Source organism: Suricata suricatta, chromosome 7, assembly GCF_006229205.1.
Source record: "Suricata suricatta isolate VVHF042 chromosome 7, meerkat_22Aug2017_6uvM2_HiC, whole genome shotgun sequence".
Classification (NCBI taxonomy): Eukaryota; Metazoa; Chordata; class Mammalia; order Carnivora; family Herpestidae; genus Suricata; species Suricata suricatta.
Genome location: NC_043706.1, coordinates 101,152,027 through 101,170,887, shown reverse-complemented (window position 1 = coordinate 101,170,887; position 18,861 = coordinate 101,152,027). Strand labels below are relative to the sequence as shown.

At 37.0% G+C, this 18,861-nt stretch overlaps 1 long non-coding RNA gene across 2 annotated transcripts in view; it reads left to right on the top strand.

Moving 5' to 3' along the window:
- The window catches only part of LOC115296849, a 51,886-nt gene extending 38,731 nt beyond the window's left edge, over positions 1-13,155 (top strand). For both annotated transcript variants that reach the window (XR_003911093.1, XR_003911091.1), the window contains one exon: positions 13,089-13,155. This is a non-coding gene — a long non-coding RNA (uncharacterized LOC115296849). The remainder of the gene's footprint in view (positions 1-13,088) is intronic.
- Positions 13,156-18,861: the final 5,706 nt, after the last annotated feature.

The following is an 18,861-nucleotide window of genomic DNA, read 5'->3' as shown; positions in this document are numbered from 1 at the left end:
CTAAGATAATTTTTGGAAAGAAAAAGCACTCAAAGGATTCAGAAAGCAAGAATGTTGAAAATTTTACTTAAAATAGTAATTTGTTTATTCAATACAATGACTGATAATTTCTAGACATTAGATGTTCATAAATTGTTATGATGGAAGGTAATTTGCTCACATGAAATAAAACTTAAATTCATGGCAGTTAAACTGACTTGTGTGGACCCCTGGTAAGAGGTTTTTATACAATATAAATCATTGGAAATGTGTGAGCTTTCTTCTTTTTTTTAAATATGGATAACTTGGAGAAATGAATGAGCCAATGGAAACAATATGACAAAATAGCTTATATTTATGTAGTATCTTCTTTCTCAGTGTAATTGAGCATCTACTTTTACAACAGTATTGTTGAGGTTGTTATTATTCTTATTTTACAGTTAAAGTAACTGAGGCTGAGAGAATTTAACTAATTTGGGATCCAGTTTCTTCTGTCTCCAAATCCAGGTAGAAACATGCATATTAGCATTGCTGTTTTTAACATAAATTGGAGGCAAAGCTTGAGGAAAATCTTCAATCTGAATTATAGAAGAAATTTAAATGGAAGTATTACTTTTCTGATAACATGTGAGATAATTCTTTAATTCCTGAAATAATATACACTAGAAACGTTTAGGACTCTTGGGAAAATCTTTAACACATACTTTTCTGAGAAAGCGAAAAGTTTCTCATATACCTAGAGTGCTATAGTGAATATATCCCAGAAATTTAAAACCATATTGCTTGCTTTTGGCACATAGGCACACAGTGCCCCTACACCTTGCCTTTATGGATGTGTCTTATCTACTCATTTAATTGTTTCACTCCTGTATTTCCCAGTCTTAGATGGAGCCAGAAATTCTTTTGGGGTCTTTCTCAAATGTTAAATTTCTTTTTCTTTTTTGGGGGGGTGGTGGAGAAGAACTTATTTTAAAGGATGCCTAATCTATAGCAGATAAGAAATAAATACTTGTTAAGTCAATATGCCTAACAATGCTAAGAGATACCTTGCTGCCAGCAATAAGTCAACCTAGTTAATAAAAATAGATTGACATTGTGCTAGCTACCTTAATTCATTCCTTGTAGCAATACCAAATGGTTAAGTATTCCCCCCTATTTTCATATGAGGAAAATTAGGCTCAGAGACATTAAGTAACTTGCCCAAATTCACACAACTGGTAGATAAGTGTCAAATTCACACCTAGGTTTATAAGACCAAAAATTAAAACTTGTTTGTCTCTACTTCCTTCCCCTGACAAATTTAAAATCTGAGCTATTTTCTTATCATCATATTTGTAAAAGTGAAGAATGCAATAAGCTGTAAAATTTGGTTTTTAATGTGCTCTTTTATTGTTTAACCTAAAGCAGACATTCCAGATGGACCCCAGAGATTTTAGCTCTGAGTCTAAGCCTGTGACTGTTTCCATCATCTTCTATTCTTTCTCATTCCCATGAGTTGAAACTTTTTGATATTTATTCACAAATATTTATTCTGATGAAACTAAAAGCTTTCTAAAATACTTATGTGCCAGTAGATCTTTAAAAAATTATTTATTTAAATTCAAGTTAGTTAACTTACAGTGTCGTATTGACTTCAGGAGTAGAATTTAGTGATTTCATGATTCATCACTTATGTACAACACCCAGTGCTCATCCCAAAAAGTGCCCTTTTTAATGTCCATCACTCATTTAGCCCATCCCTACCACCCAACACCCTTCCAGAAAATTCTCTGTTTGCTCTCTGTTTTAAGAGTCTCTTATGGTTTGCCTACCTCTGTTTTTATCTTATTTTTCCTTCCCTTCCCCTATGTTCATTTGTTTTGTTTCTTAAATTCCATGTATGAGTGAAACCACAGGATATTTGTTTTTCTCTGTCTTATTTTGCTTAGCATAATATACTCTAGTTCCATCAATGTTGTTGTAAATGGCAAGATTTCACTCTTTTTGATCACCTACTAATAATTTCACCATATATATGTATATATATGCATATATATATATATATATATATATATATATAATCTTATTTATCCATTCATCAGTTGATGGACATCATTTGGGCTCTTTCCATAATTTGGCTATTGTTAATAACACTGCTATAAACACTAGGGTGCATGTGCCCCTTGAATCAGCATTTTAGTATCATTTGGATAAATACCTAGTAGCACAATTTCTGGGCCATAGGGTAATTGTATTTTTAATTTTTTGAGGAACCTCCATACTGTTTTCGAGAGTGTCTGCACCAGTTTGCATTTTCACCAACAATACAAAAGCATTCCCCATATTACAAAGCTGTAGTTATCAAGACAGTATGATACTGGCACAAAAGCAGATACATAGATCAATGGAACAGAATTGAGAACCCAGAAATGAACCCACAAATGTATGGACAACTGTAATCTTTGACAAAGCAAGAAGGAGTATCTAGTGGACAAAAGCAGTCTCTTCAGCAAATGGTGCTGAGAAAACTGGACAGCGACATAAAGAAGAATGAAACTGCACCATTTTCTTACACCACACACAAAATAAATTCAAAATGGATGAAATACCTAAATGTGAGAACGGAAACCATCAAAATCCTATAGAAGAAAACAGGTAGCAACCTCTTTGACCTTGGCCAGTGGCTCTTTAGAGATTTTCCAACAGCTGAATGCTGGGATAAACCTCCCTCCCTTCAATCCCCACTTAGCATGTCACAGTTGCAGATTCAGCCCGGTCTGTGGGATGGTGTAGATGGGTGGGAGAGAAGAGCAACAATGGAAGAATCTAATTTCAGAGGACCTTGCAACAGAGATCAAGTTGGTGGCACAGTTGCTGAGCTGAGATTGGATGTGAAGTATTTGATGATCTCTAGCTATTTTAGTGACCTCCTCCTTGAACTTCTGAACCCTTTGTCTTTCCAGCAGACTCTTTCTTGTGATGTGGCTGAATGACCAACCAAGAAGTGACTGGTAACTTGGTGATGGGAAACTCATACTAATATACAGATTAATGATTGCTTGGATTCTTACAAAGAAGGGAAAGGACAGCCCAGAGATATCCCTCAATTTTCACCAAGACTCTATTTCCCACTTGTTAGAAAGAGCCAAATGAAATGTTTGGTATATAACCATCAAACAAAAATCAACAAAAGAATCCAGTGTTCACATTTTTATACACACATTACAATCACCCATCAGGTCAACAATTATAATTTTCCACAGTTGCCTTTGGCCAGGTATAGCCTTTTTGCCTTATAGCATGTTTCCCTCTTGATGTCATGGTGCCTCCTCTTTGGCATTTTACTAGATCTTGTGGGTCTCTGCCAAGGGCACCAGACAAGCTTTCTGTCAGGAGTTTTTCCAGGCTAGGTGCCAAAAAAGTGGCTTGGGGTTGTCCAGAACCTCCTTAACTGTTCTTTTCAGCCTGATTATTTATTATAGAGGTGGGACGGTACAGGACACAATGGCTTATGTCATTTAGTGGTTTGCCAATTGTTTATTAATAGACAACATATAGAAATCTATGAGAAGAGTGTGAGCTGTGAATGCCAACATGCAAGTTTTATCTAGAAGAAAGATTTTAAGAATGTGGTAATGGGAAATATTTGCCAACTTGATCAGTCCTTACCAAAGGAAGGAAAAAAATCCTTTAGTTTTGCCAGTGAGAAAGATCCAATTGCAACCAGTAATCAGCTTGATATTTGAGTCTCTATGTTCATTGTGGTTTTTGCATGGTGTGAAGTCGCTGGACTTGCATTGTAAAACAGACATCCCCCTGGAACGCTCAGACTTGAGATGGAAAGTTGAGCTGCCTATCAGTAAGCAGTATTTTTAAAATCTTGGAGCCTTTTCACCATGACGTTATTTGGTTTCACAGCTCATATTGCTTCCTAGCTGATATTCTTTCCATCCAGAGTTGCAACGTGCACCTTGTGGTGCTTTGGAAATGCCTTGAGACTTTCACTCTATTTTTACTTATAAATAGATTTCCACTATCATCTATATCAATTTAAGATTAGGTAAGTTTGTATTAGTCTCTGAAATATTAGCATAAATTGGAATGTGAAATAAACTGCAATGAGCTGACACAAAAATATTAAGCAGCTAACACATTGATACATTTTATTCAATTTCAAAATATTAGCTGACTGGGTAAATACATTTTTTTCTTTGCAATTTCTTTTCATATAACTTTTGAGTTAAGTTGTTTCAGTTTCCATTTTACATGATTCTTTTTTGGGGAGATTGGAAGATTATTATTCATTGCATCCTACAAAATTATTTAGTTTGAATTTTGATTTGCCTGTTTATCTGTAGGATTCCTGAAATTGCAGAGCACAGTTCAAAAGCATACAATCAGCTTCAGAATAAATACTACAACTAACTTTCTCATAGATTACTTAAATCCTGTTATATTCAACTGCATAGAGACAAACAGAGAGTGCCTTCCGCAAGATGAGCCATTGCTTTATTTTTAAAGCTCGCTTATGTCAACGCTTTCTATCCATGACTAGGTTAGCCACCATTATTCAGGAGTGAGATCAGAGTCCTTTTCTTTCCTAGAGCTGCTTGCCATTTTCTCAACACCTGCCTTGCAAGTGACAGCTCTGTGGGTGTCCTCATAAATTACAAATCATGTGCCTTGGTCCTGATGCCTTGGGACAGGCACAAAGTTAGAAACTGTCCTGTAACTTTAGAACTTTAGCTGCAGGATGGGACAGCTGAGCAGAGAACAGAGATGCACATCAGCAGGGGTTCTGTTAAGACGCTGTGAGGCCACCTACCTGATGCTGGTGGACAATTTGTCCAATTTGTACTGCAAACTCAGTAGAGGTTGTAAAATGGAAAGCAATATCCTGCTGGCAGAGAGAATGGAAGGATGAGTCTGAAATGAAGGTTCTTTTTCCTTTTTAGGATAATCTCTAGGACCATGATCATGCAGTCAAAAGAAACTCCCATACAGCATCCTTACTTTGTTTAAAAACTTAACTAGATTTGCAAAGACTGCTGATTCCTTTCTAGCATGAGATAAGGATTTTTTAATTTCCTTCTTCCTTAAAATTTCTTCTTCCATAGACTTCATGATGAAAACTTGAAGTAAGTATAAGAACAGCTAAACAATGTAAATATATATAATGAGTAGCTTTCTTTCCACATCATATGTCCTAGACGTATTATGTAACTGTTACCCCCGTAAAGAAGTATGGTGTCTTAGTTAACTTTAACTATGTAACAAGCCACCCCCAAAACTTATCATCTTCATACAGTTATTTATTACTTCTCATGGGTCTACAAGACTGATTGGTAGTTCTGTTAGTCTACCCTGTGGTCGGCTCAACTCACTCCAGAATCTATGGTCAATAGCAGGTCCACCAGGCAGAATTGCTAATCTTGGATGAATTCTCTCACTATCAAGAGCTTCAACTAGAATAATTAGGGAGACTTGACTCTGCTCCGCATGTCACATTTATAGCAAACTGCCTTGAGCATGTAATCTTTATGAAAGCATAGCAATATGAAGAGAATTGGAAACACACAAGCTTTATAAAATCTCTGCTTATGTCAAAGTTGCTACTGTCCCATTGGCTGAAGCAACTCATGGTATCACTTCTTGGCCTTTTGACTAAGATCAAGTGAAGCAACTCATGGTAAATTCCAGAGTCAGTGTGGGAAGGGAATGTTGACAAGTGTGGATGCATGGAGACGTGAAAAATTGGGAATATATATGAAATTAGCCTTCCACACATGGCAAGAGTGTAAATTTTCCATCTGAATTATTGATACAACATAATGTTGTGATTATGGTTTACTTTAAAGTATTTTATTATAGTCATTTTCCTTGAAAATGAGTCATCCAAAATGGTTGAAAAAAGTCAATTTTTATAAGATAAAAAGTAATTTGTTTCTGTTAATACTGAGAAACCTTCGAGGATGTAAAGTATCGTACTGACCAAGAAATATGGCAGCAATCCAAAAACGCTCTTTCTACCCCATGCCCTCAACCTGTCAGGTCTTATTCCTCCACTTAAAAAATATTTATAATATTAAGACCAACACACAAAGGTCATGTCTTTGAAATTCCTTGGATGTATTACAATAGCAAATTCCTCTATTTATGCTTTTTTAAAGGAGCAAAGATGATAGAAGGAGGATTAGGATCCTCTCTTTTTCCCTCTGGCCTGAAATATGTGTTTTCCAGGGATGAAGGCTGCAGTTGACTTACACTGATATTTAATAGTACATTCCTAGGATAAATTAGGTGCTTTGCTGATGCTCTGCCTTGCAAGAAAAAACTAATCAAATTTCCTGACATATGGGTTCTGCCAGGTGTCAGTTTGGTCATGATGATATAGGATTTTCTTTTTTGCCCCCCGCTGGGTGGAACTAAGACTCAGGGCCACACAGGCAGTCATGCACTATGTTCTGATTTAAAAGCAAATCTCATCTTCTCCAAGACAGAGCAAAAATGTTCATGGCTGTGTGTGTGTGTGTGTGTGTGTGTGTGTGTGTGTGTGTGTGTGTGTTTAAAGCAGTAATTACATAGGTCTTAGTGGCTCTCTCTCTCCTCTCTCTCTGGGACCACACTCTGTCTTGGGATTCTAAAAACTGGGTGACAGTTTAGTGGCTCTCAGTATGTGGGCCAGTAGTATCAGCATCTCCTGGGAACTTGGTGTAAGTGCAAATTCAGGAAACATCAGTACATAGTACATACTCATTGAATTTGAAATGTTGAGGATGTCCAGCTGTCTGTGTTTTAACAAGTTCTCTGGATGATTCTGATGCATGCTAAAGTTTGAGGACCACTCATTTGGAGCTTCTAATTTTTTTTAAATTATTATTTATTTTTGAGAGAGAGAGCGAGGGAGCACAAGTGGAGGAGGGGCAGAGAGAAAGAGAGGGAGACACAGAATCCAAAGTAAAGCCCCATGTGGGTCTTGAACTAACAAACCATGAGATAATGACCTGAGCCGAAGTCAGATGCTTACCTGACTGAGCCACCCAGGCGCCCCTCATTTGGAGCTTCTATAAGTGTGCTGTCCAATATGGTAGCTACTAGCCACACATGGTTAGTTACATTTAAATTACTTAAAGTAAAGTGAAATTTTAAAACCAGCTCCTTAGCCATACTAGCTATTTTTTAAGTGGTCAATAACCACATGTAGCTAGTAACTACCACATGAGATGGCACAAATATGATGACACTTTCATTATTTCAGAAAGTTCTACTGGACAACTCTCTTCTGTAGCTTTTCAACCCGCTAACTTTCTGGGACTCTAGGTCCTCCAGAGTACCTCATTTTACCATGGGACAGAGTGTTGGCTTTCATAAACTCAGGGTTATGAGATATCCATAAACTTGGATATCTTGGACATAAATAGGCCTTCCTCTCCTCCTGTGTATCTCTTATTTGTCATCCATCCCTTAAGGGGAAAGGTGGAAATCAGGCAGCCCATTGGTCACATCTCACTCACAAATGTGCTAACTGGTACATTATGTTTACCAATGGAATTAACCTCCAACATTAAAAACTATATATTTTACATAAAAATTCAAAACTTTCCATCTCTCCCTCTACTCTCAAAATTGGAGTATCTGGCAACCTATGTTCCTGCCTGGGTGTTATCAGCTTGGTTGGGGGGCAGGTTCTCCCTTTGATTGGGTATGCACACTAGAGTTTGCCACTGGCCTTACCTGCTCAATTTCACTCATTTATGTTCACTGCCTCACTCCCTGTTTGAATTCCAATTGGCTGCTATAGGCTTTCCATCTTATCTTCCCTAGATTCTCATTCTAGGAGCTGTTGGGATCCTCATAATCCCTAAATAACAGTCCCTGATGAGTCCCCTGATGACAGTATTATTTGTAGTTCCTCAATGCAATCGATTTTTTAAGACAACTTTTACCAGACCCTAAAAGTAACAGAAGGAAGCAGACCAGTAAACCAGGAGCAATACATTCACACATGATCTCTCCCTTCTGAGGCAGGATTCAGGACCAGTAACTTCCTCTTGACTCAGGGCAAGGCTTCTCCGGTTGTATTGCAGAGCCTGTTAGCCTTTTCCAGTACAGATTGCCTCAGAAATCAATAACATTTTACAAAAACACCAGAGAATTCATCTTGGGTCATTGTAGAGAACAGAAAAACCTGACAGAAATGCCTATAATGCCATTGGAAATCTTGAATTGCAAGAGAGATAATTTGGGGCTATTTTTCTTAAAATACTGCTACACTTTACATAAATAACTGTTTTATGAATTTCAGAACCTTTTAAAAAATTTTTAATGAGAAACTTCTTCTCGTCTATTAGTTCCATATCAACTATATCGATATTTATTATGGGAAAACTAAACTTTATTGAGATTTTATTCTCTTACTAGGATTAGAAAGAGCATTTCACAGCAGATAAAGCATCACATGAGGAAAGATAATGGAGTGTAAATTAGTGAGTGAGTGTAAGAAAGCAGAGATTCAATCAGTATGGCAAAGGCTTATTTGCCCAGATTCACAAGCCAAGGTTGACCACCTAACTTCATTTACTTCAGGGTAGCTGAGTCTTGTAATGCTTCTTAAAGCATACTCTTATGGAAAGTCTAAGGTTAAATAGAACACTGGATTAACTACAAAGAAGAAGGCAATCCTAAAAATATAAAATCATTCAATAATGTTGTCTTAGATTACTTCTGAACCTAGTCTTTAATGACCTGGTTTTGGGAAAAAATGGAAACATTTAGTCTCTCCAATGGTGTTTTTTTTTCTAAATTCAAGATCTGGTCATGTCACCTACCTCACTCCAAAACGTTGAATGACTCCTGCTTAAAGTTCAGACTTTAGTTTCTTCTAGATCTGAACTTATCTTTCCAGTTTCACTCATTTCTGCTTCTTCTGATACATTAGATGCCTAACTCCACAGGCACATTTGTTCCTTTCCAAACCCTTTCATCATTATGTCCTTTGGTGTATACTATTTGTTCTATCTGGGATACTCATTTCCATTTGTCTCTCAAAATTCTATTTATCCCTCAGTGTCTGTCTCAGATCATCTCTTCTTTTTGTCTCTACATGCAAAATAGATCTCATTCACATTTGGGCTCCAGTATTACCTTGAGTACATGTGTACTAGCACTTACAATACTCTTTTGGAACTGTCTAGATGTCCATCTTCACTATTTGATTATGAGCTTATTGAAGGAACAGTTTTGCTTTATTCAGCCCTAGTGCTTACCTTGAGTCTTAGAACATGGCAGAAGTCCATTAAATATTTGAAAAGATGATTATAAATATGAATTCCCCAGTATATTCAAGTATGTGTATATATAATTTCCTATATTTTTAAATATTTGCTTGAGAAATGATATTCCATGCTTTTAAGTGAAGAGTCATGAAAGTAGACACCATGTTTCTGTGATTTTCTTAGTCCACTATTTGGAAAGTATCTTGTATATTGTGGATGCTTATATCAGTTAGCTAGTGTGCAGTAACAAAACACCTTAGAACATAGAGGCTTAAGGCAACACCAACATTATTTCTTCCAAGTCTACATTCTGTCTGGAGAATTCCACTGGTCATGAGTAGGCTTGCTTATGTAGATATTAGTTGATTTTGTGGGGGCTGACTGCTCTGTAATGGTCATGTGTAAGATGTCTTAGCCCTATTCCATGTAGTGTGCAGTTAGTCCAGATTTGTTCTTGTGGTAATGAACTGCTGCCAAAGAGGAAAAGAAAATGTGCAAGTTACCTTTTAAACTTCTGCTTGCAAAATGTTTGCCATTTTCCTACTGATGAAAGCAAATATATGACCAAGGGCAGAGTCAGTGTGGGAAGACCCTACCAAAGGTTGTGGATACAAGGATGTAAAAAATAAAGAATCAATATTAATTGATAAATATATAAAAATAATTATATTTTATACTTTAAAAATCATAAATAGAATATGGTGCTTTTCTCCAAAGGCATATAATAAACTCAATCCAGTTTAGCAAAAACTATTTAATTCTTGTTTTCTCTCAGCTGCAAAAATCAAGATAATAATACCTATTACATAGAATTTCTGTAAAAATTATTTTAAATAATTAATATGCAGTTTTTTCACCATACTTGGCACAAAGTCATCTTCAACATCCATTTATTTATTTTTCTACTTCTTCCTGCCTCTAGACTCCTATATAAGCACCCTCAGATTTTCACTGTTTAACAATGTTATATGAGGCTAGTGAGAAATATTTTAGTAGGATATTTCAGAGATGAATCAACCTAGACCTACAGAGGTAACATCACCTTCAAATGTCTTGAAAAGAAAATTCTCATATTGTATAAGATCAGTGAAAAGCACAATTCATCATTATTACATATCGCAGTCTTTGCCAGGAGTTGTGGGCACAAATCTGATCCCACGTACTTTGCTTTATGTGAAAGTGTTGCTTAGTAACCTTGTATTAAGGGAGAATGGACAAGAAAGCTATGTCAGGCATTTCTAACTCAGGTCAGCACCATTATATCCTTGGTATTAAATTGGGAACTTTTCCTCAAGGTCAATAGACTCAACATTTGGTTCCTTGGTTTCGGCTTTTTTCTTTACAACACATGATTTAAACTTGAAACAATAACTACTGAGCAAGTCTAAATTATTTAGGCTGAATATCTTACTGTTGTTTGGTATCTTGCACTTAAGACATAATAAATGCTCAGAATAAGTGGGTATTGATTGTTCAAATTTTAAGAACTATTACAGAAAGTCTAGTTAATAAAAAATTTAATCTAGGGGCTCCTAGGTAGTTCAGTCAGTTAACCATCTGACTTCGGCTCAGGTATGATCTTACAGTTCCTGAGTTTGATCCCCGCTCAGGTTCCAATGGTGGAGCCTGCTTCAAATTCTGTATCTCACTCTCTCTTTGCCCATTCCCTGCTCACACTCAGTCTCTCTCTCTCAAAAATTAATAAATATTAAAAAATTTAAATCTAAAAGTCAAAAGGGTCAATGAATGGATCATTGAACTACTTTCATCCCAGACTACCTGAAGAAGGGAAGCTCTCCCTTGTCATGTACCATCAATAAAGTACACCCAGCCAAAAAAAGTCAAAAGGGATAAAAATACTTTTTATTTATAAAGGATGTTAGAAATCCATTCAGCATGTATTCAATCTTATTACGAAATTACACTATTAATAAGAGTTTCATGCATTTGATTCAATTAAATGAATGTTTATCAAGAGCCTTTTAAGTGTCCATTTTACTCTGCTGGGCACTGAGTATGCCAAAGCTCACAGAAAAGTCTCTTGTTATATAAGTCAGTTAAAAACATTGATGGTGAGGGCACCTGGGTGGCTCAGTCACTTAAGTGTCCAACTCTTGATTTCAGCTCAGGTCATGATCTTTCAAGCCCTGCGCCAGGCTCTTCACTGACAGTGCAGGGCCTGCTTGCACTTCTCTCTCTCTCCCCTTCTCTCTGCCCTTACTCCACTCACACTCTCTGAAAATAAATTTATTAATTAAAAAATGAAAAATTTGATGGTGAAGTACTTCTGTGACAGAGAATCAGAAAATCTCTAATTCATGGTGACTGTTTTGGGTATCATGATGGAATTGTGTCCTCTGTTCAGGTATTTAATCTCCACCTAGGAATTATTTTGCAATAGGAAAATGGTTGGTTGATACAAATGTGCATGGATTTTTGCCAAAATACTCATGAATGGCTGTAATTATCTGTTGACTAACCAAGCTTAGGTCTCATTTGTGTTGGCGGGAGGTAGGATTTGGCAGATAAGACCTGGGACTCTTTTCTGTTTGGGATGGCAAACATGTGGATTTACTATTCCACCATTTTGACACAAAATGGGGATGGATAATTTCTCAAAATAAAAAATAGCAGTGGGAAGATAAGAGAATGGATGCCGGCTGGATAAAATATGACCTGACTAGCATTTCAGCCATATGGCACTTGGCTACCTCAATGACTTTGTGGTATTTATAACTCATAGAATATTATTACCTACTTCAACATGAGAGATTAAAAAAAAATCTACTCACACTCTTAGACCTTCTGAGATTTCACTTTTTTTCCTTGATGACCTTCCAGCGTTTCTGAAACAAAATAAGGAATCGATCTCACAGTATCTTATGATACTCTCCTTGAGAGCACTAAGCTCATAGAAAGCACAGACTCTGTCTCACATATCTTTAAAGCTCCAAGAGCAGAATGTTACTTTTCTTACACTCCTATTTAGGCCTTTTAAAGGCCTCTAGGCTTGGCTTCTAGGCAATTAGAGATTTGCTCGTGGTAATGACAAGGGAGGCAGGCTACCCTGATGAAGGGGTCCCAGAAAACCTTCACAGTACATGCAATATATTAACCACCTCCTTTTTAAAAGGATTTTTCTTTCTTATTTCCACGATTATTTATGTTTCCTAATGGATTTGTAGAGATGTAGACTTAATCACCTCTGCTAAATTAGATTTTTTAACCCCACTAAATTCATACATAAAATTTAAATGCACCATAAGGTGCAAATTAAAAATCAACAAAGAGATATTTTCCTTCACAGGGTAAAGTACTGGTATTAGGTGAGTTCCCATAAAAGCTGACCCTGAGACAAAGATGTGAGTGCAAGTAGCTTATTTGAGAGTTGGTCTCAGGGAATGCCACCTTCTCAGTTGGCAGAGAGAAAGTGAGACAGGGAAGGGAAAGGGGACAATAAAGGGTATGTTACTGAGCCAGACCTGGGAAGCTGGGTCTCAGTACTCTTGGGCCAGTTTTGGAGAGTAGAACAAACTTATCCCTCCTGAAGAGCAAGGAAGTTGGGGAATTTATCCTTCAATTCTTATTATTGGCTGAGTGTTACTACTGGGCGTATCACCTCAGGCACTTCTACTGCCCTGTGTACTGGCTGAGAGAAAACTTGCAGACAGCCAGTTGCAGTGGGATAATGTTAGCATTCACTGAGTTGGTGAGAAGGGCTGGGAACCTCTGGGATCTCTTACAGATGCAAAAGCTGTCAGTGCAGTTAAGTCAAATTAGATGGTTTGATCTATTTTTGTATTTTGTTTGAGAGTGTTGTAATTTGTAGAGACTAAACACATTCTTTTCTTCTAGGATTACAGACTACGCAATGGTGTTCCTATTAGATGAAGTCTGGGAGTGTTTGAAGATATTCCACTATGTGTGTATTACACATATATCTGTATGTGTCCCAAAGATTAAAAATACATTTTCTGTGCATCAGAAAAAGTTTTAGAAAAAGTTAAGGTTAATTTGGGTTTGGGGTTTTTGTTTAAGTCCTTGAAACCTGAATGATGTTACTAAGCAAAACAAAAACAAAAACAAAATTCTTGTTTTACTAGAGGCCAGTGTCCTCCAGACAAACTGTCAATAATAGTTGGTCAATTTTTTCTTAGGTCAGGAATTATACCACCTGCAGGGGTTACCACTCAAAGGCTCCTCTTCAAGTGTTTCTGCTTACATATCCTTTAAAAGTTTTTGAAAAAGTATAACCCCTGAGATATTTATTATTTTAGTTCTAAGTTTAAATATTTACAATGGATTTAATCTTTTGTATTGGAAATATCAATCTTTATAAATAAAACTGTTACAGTCATGATTGAAACACTTATTGATAAAACTTACACTGCTTTTTTTGGAAAAAAGTATACAAATTGAAAAATATTTAGATAGTTATTTCCTTAAAGATAGAAATGCTAATATTCTCTGTGATTTTTATGGTATTTTGTTACAGTTTCATATTTTCAATAGCTTCTTTTATTTTTCTTGGGATGTGAATTAATATTTTGGAAGCTTTGCTTGATTCTCTTCTTTTTCAGTAAGCTAGCTACTCTCTGTTTCAAGTGTCTGTAAAATAAAATCCTGTCTCCTGCCAAAATGGAGAACAACCACTTAGATACCTGGTTGGCAGGAGAAGAGACTGAGTCAATACAAATATTCAACCAGATCTTCCAATTTTCAATGCCACCAATCACCTGTAGTGTCTTCCTCAGTCTTCTGTGCTCCAAGTTCTGAACCTGCCTTGAACTTGCATTCCATCAGCACTTCACTCTCAACACTTCATTTAGGCTTTCTTGGCTGTTATAAGACAATGCCCATTTGTCCATTCATTTTCCCATTTTTTCAAATGTTGTTGACACATCTTAACTATTGTTGTCTCTTTTCCTAATGTTGGATTAATTTTAAAAATCCTTTTTATTGTTATATAGTAGGGTTTGAGGAGGGAGCAGAGATAGAATATGTAGATACAGCTATAAATAGATGTATCTATTGATAGATAGAACATATAGTTATGACTCTATGCTATTTAGAGAGCATGTAACATTGGGAGAAGGGGACGTGCACACACACGTGTGCATATACATCATTTTTTTCCTGAGAACTTGGAAATCCTCGTGGACTTTGCACAGGAAAGGTTGGTCAGTAAAAATAGAAATTATCTTCTTTCTCAAAGAAGCAGCTATTTTTGACTCTTTCTATGTGGTAATGAGGCACAGGAATAAGAGCATAATGAAAAAGTCACCTAAAAAAAAAAAACAAAACAGAAGCCTTGAGCAGCATACGTATCCTTTCACTGAGCCAGCTGCTCAGGAAACATTGGATTGAGATATGTCCAAATACATCAGTTTGGACTCTAATTCTCAGCTTAAATTTACCAAGCATTATTGAATGTCACTACAGTTCCCAGAGACTAAAGAGGCATCAACCCTTCTGTGCAGCCTGTAAGCCTCCCTGTAAGGAAACCATTATTCTGTTACTCAATTAACTGCTAAGGAGACAGAAAACTATGTGCCCAGGAGAGAAAACCTTCCTTTGTGGGCTAATCAAAATCCAATGGCTTCTGAAAAGGGCTTGAAAAGATCATTAATTAGGGAGGATGCCTAAATTTGGCATTCAAGGAAATGGTGTACAAGTCTAACAATAAAGGCATAAAGAATGAAATCTACAGACCATAAGGATGTCCAGGCTCTTCCCGACTTACCCAGCAAGGGTTTTGAGCTCCATTTGAATTTCTAATTATTGGTTAACCATTGAGATTTGATGGTGGAGTTCTGAGGATCTATTTATGTATTTATCTCTCTGATGGTTTTCCAATACTTCAAAAGAGGAATGAACCAAACCAGGAGTGGGGAAAAAGAAGGAAACTTTCTATATTGTTACAATTTAAAAATTTGGAGAAATATAGGATGTTTGGCATATCAACCCCATTTTGAGATGGTCTTTTGACTTTGCCCCCTGGGTTGTAGTAGATGATTGTCATTATTTGCACAAATGTCCAAAATATTACTTGTTACTTGTGTCCAAATCATTCTGACTTTCTAAGGATGAGATAGATTCCTTAATCATATGTGAAAAGGTAGAAAATATGAGAGAGTTGATTGTGAAGACACCGAAGCTGATATGAATACACAGTTGTAAGTGCTAAGCAGATTCCCCGTGTATTTCTATTTTGCCTACATTGGCAAAGTAGCTGGAAGGGCCACTGTTAAAACAAGATGTGAATCTGAACTGTAAAAAGGTCTTTCTGAAATGTAACTAAGTAAAAAAGCTTCTTTTGCTTTTTCAAAGTGGTGTAGTTTAGAGTAATGTTTAATTACAACTTTGGTTTTTGTGCTTTTTTTCATTATACAAACCATTTTTTTTTAAAAACAGAAGACCCTCAATGTCACCTATTTGATATATGAAAACAATGAATTTAATGTAACTTTTCCCTGGGCTTAAATGACTTCTATTTTGATCAATTTAAAGTGTTAATTTGTATGATTTATTGGAAGTCCAAATGTGAAGCTATCTTACAGAATAAGACCTGATTGCTTTAATAAAGATACTAACACTATTTTAGTGGTTTACAGTTAATTGTTTACTTCTCATGTGAAAATTCAATGAAAATGATCCAGGTTGGTGGAGCTTTCTTTTCCACATAATTATTCAAGAACCCAGGTTTTTCTCATTTTATTTTTCCCCCATCCCTCAGGGGATTGTTTTTTGGGTCAGATCAGGATGGAGCTGGCAAAAGGAGAGACCTCGTTGTCCCAGGAAGCCAACGTCAAGTGGCACACCACTCCTACTCACTGGCGGGGCCTTAGTCCACGGTCAGGCTTGACTACAAGGAAGACTGGGAAAACACAACCTAGATCAGCAGCCCGTAACCTTTTCTGTTAAGGACCAGATAGCAAATATTTTAGGCTTTATGATCCAGACTCAGTTCTGCCACTGTAGCTTGAAAACAGTCATAGGCAATAGCAGAAGAATGGGTATGGTTATATTTAAACAAAGCTTTATTTACAAAATAGGCAGCCAGGCTGCCAAGCCTCTACTTAGACGGCTACGTGCCCACCACACCTATTACGGTGAATGAAATGGCAGGGAGACCTTTGTGTAAAGGCTATAGAAGCAACAAATTTTAAGAATCAGCCTTATGCTTCTTTTTTTTTTTTTTTAAGGTTGATTTATTGTTGGGAGAGGGAGAGAGAGAGTGTGTGTGAGCAGGGGAGGGGCAGAGAGAGAGGGAGACGCAGAATCAGAACCAGGCTCCAGGCTCTGAGCTGTCAGCAGAGCACAGAGCCCGATGCAGGCCTCGAACTCACAAACTGCAAGAGCATAACCTGAGCCAAAGTCGGACGCTTAACCAACTAATCCACCCTGGCGACCCCTTATGCTTCTTATGTAACAAGCATTTTTGTCAAGTCTATATCAATAACCATAGTAGGCTAGTCATCTAGTTTGTAAATCACCTTATAAATTAGATAAAGTGTATAAATGGATAGAACAAGAGTTACGGTATTTAACAAGATTCAAAAAGCTTCATTTACTGTTCCTTCAAGCTGCAGTGAGTTTGGAAGTTGGAGAATATTTTTATTTTCATAGAGTTTTCCAAATGTCCTTATGCTGAAGAACTTACTGATTTTTCAAAAAAATGTAATGTTTCTTTTGTCTTATTTGACAATTTGACTACCTTCCATTTTTTAAGGCTAGCCCTCCAATAAAGCTTTGACAATGCTGCCTATCAATGGATAACTTTAAAATCTATACTATATTATCAGGTTTTGAAATAGATATTTTATATCAAAGTGATTGTGATCAAGTTGGCCCCCAAAATCTTTGGTGTTTCTCCCATCAAGAAATGAGGTAAATATTTTCTCTTGTTGGTTTGGGGATAGGCATGTGACTGTTGAACAACAGTATAAGGTGGAAAAAAATGGTGTGTCAGGCTCCAGGCCAGGGTTGTAAGAGATCAGTGGCTTCTGCTTCCTGTCGGTTGCAACATTTGCTCTGAACGCCCTGACTCACTCTGTAAAAATGTCTGACAGCACTGAGACCACCAAGAGCAAGAGGCTAATGTAGACACTTCAGTTGCCGGTCCTGATATATCCCAGTCCCTCAGCTGTCCCAGCTGGACCCAGTTCTCACTGACACTGCCCTGGGCCCTCCATGTCAGCCAATTATCCAGCTTAATATCACCCAGTGATTTCAGCCAAAGCCACGTGGAGCAGAAGAATGGGGCAACAAAGCAAGCCCTATGCAAATTCCTGAACCAAAAAATTTGAGATGTAATAGAGTGGCTGTTGTTTTACACTAATCAGTTTTGGAGTCATTTGTTATGCAACAACAGATATTTAGAAAAGGACAATAAAATGAAAAATGAAAACCACTCCATTTGTTCAACTGCTATAATGTAATTTTCCCCTTCACTTGATACTAATTTTAAAGGCTTAAAATTTTTTTAAATGTCTATTTGTTTTTGAGAGCAAGACAGAGCTTGAGCAGGGGAGGGCCAGAGAGAGAGGGAGACACAGAATCCGAAGCAGGCTCCAGGCTCTGAGCTCTCGGCACAGAGCCCAACACAGGGCTCAAACTCACAAACCACAAGATCATGACCTGAGCTGAATTTGGATGCTTAACCAACTGAGCCACCCAGGTGCCCCCAAATCTTAAGTTTTTAAATTAGACTACTGGGATTCCTGAATGTACTTAATAGTGATTATATGATCTAAAATGTCCCATAAGGAGAGAACCTTGTCTCCCCAGTGGAAAAAAAATGGCTTAAATAAGTGAAAAGACTGTAAAACTCATCAAAAAAGACCACTCATTCTATAAACTAAGTTTAAATATCAGAGCAAAAAGAGAAAAGGTCTTGCAAAGCATATGCAAGGTGGGAGGTGGCACATTTTGTGAAAGGGCCAAGTGCTTTGCAGTCAGACAGAGCCAAGGTCATAATCCATCCAGTGGTTGGGTGACCCAGGACAAGTTACTTAACCTCCCTGAGCTTGGGTTTCCTGAGCTATAAAACAGGGATAAAACTGCCTTCCTCATAGAGTTACCATGAGGATTAAGAGAGACAATGTATACAAAGCACTTGGCAAAACACCTGCCATGTGGTAGGTGTGTAATGAATGGCTGCTCCCTTCTCTTTTTCAGCAAGAAAAGTGAAAAAGTTGAAAGCTGTAGCAATCTCTATACATAGGGCAGGTCTGCACAGAAAAACTCTTCTGCTTCTGCTTCTGGAAATTATTAAAAGTCCCAATTTTTAAATATGTGACTGTCCTGAATATGGGCAATAAAAGAGAAGGGAAAGATTTGAGAGGCAAATGCATTTTTTTTAATGTGGAAAAGGAGGCTTTTAAACAAAACATGAGCATTTTTGGAAAAAAAATCTTCATTTCATTCTGGAGAATGCTGTGTTCATCCAAATTTATGTAACTTTTGTATTCAATTTTAGGAAGACAAATGCAGGCAAAAGCTTATGGATTTGACAAAATGGCCGAACACTAATATGTGATGGAAATATTGGAATAATGGCTCCCTAGCATTGGTTTCTAGAAAGTGTCAAGAATAAAAATAACAGGGATTCTCAAAGCATATTCAT